Source organism: Mus caroli, unplaced genomic scaffold (assembly GCF_978045245.1).
Source record: "Mus caroli unplaced genomic scaffold, Mus_caroli_1 scaffold_10, whole genome shotgun sequence".
Lineage (NCBI taxonomy): Eukaryota > Metazoa > Chordata > Mammalia > Rodentia > Muridae > Mus > Mus caroli.
Window position 1 is genome coordinate 47,401,550 of NW_028227265.1, and position 849 is coordinate 47,402,398.

Genomic DNA, 849 nt, shown 5'->3' on the forward strand with positions numbered 1-849 from the left:
GACAATGGACAACTCCTAGTAGAGTTAGATTTTGTGGTTGGTCTGTTTTACCCAAAGAGTTACCATGAACTTAGAAAGGCAGATGAACAATGTGAGAAGAATCTACTATTAAAATATACTGATAATTTTAAAATAGGCTTTTAGAAAGAAAGATTGTGTTCATAGTAAGCCTTGAGGGAACAAATGAAAAACTATCATTTTAAAAAGAGGGAACTTGCCCCCTGGCCATGGATAAAGAGACACCTTGCTGGTGGTGGTGGTGTTATATCAGTCAGGGATTGTACAGTTGACAGTAGTCCTCTGTTCATTCTAGCTTGATGCCTGGCTTGGTGGCCAAAGCTGTTTTATACCTAGGATACATAAGTATGAAATTAAATCAAATCTAACCCAGGCACTGTACTGTGGAAGAAGGAAGAAAGGCAGAGACTTGTGTTCCACCATGCCACCATGTACAGGCAGAGGCAATATGCCCACAGACCTGCTCTTCATCTCCTGGCACAGGTTAGGTTATACATACACAGAGCTGGGCCTACCGCCATGCAGCCCAGCAAGGGAGGAGGAAGAAAGACAGAGACCAACATACTGCCTATAGACCTGCCCTCCAACACAAAGCACAGGAGGGCTGTTACCCAGGGCCCCACCAGCCACAAGGCTAGCCTGCAACAGGAGCAACCACAGTGTGTATGTGTGGTGGTCAGATGGAAGAGCAAGAGAAGTGGAGCAGTTTGAGCATTATAATGGAGATAGAACTGGAGACTCAAGGAGGAAAGGAATAGCCTGTTCTGAGTGGTCAGCCCTGTCACCTGGGGCCATGGTGAGGTCACAGGCAGAGCTGCCACCCAGAAACAT

General features: G+C 46.2%; 1 non-coding gene across 1 annotated transcript; it reads left to right on the plus strand.

Moving 5' to 3' along the window:
* The first annotated feature begins 216 nt into the window (after positions 1 to 216).
* LOC115031803 (small nucleolar RNA SNORA48) lies at positions 217 to 363 on the plus strand. Its single transcript, XR_003837465.1, has one exon. It is a non-coding gene; the product is annotated as a small nucleolar RNA SNORA48 (small nucleolar RNA).
* Positions 364 to 849: the final 486 nt, after the last annotated feature.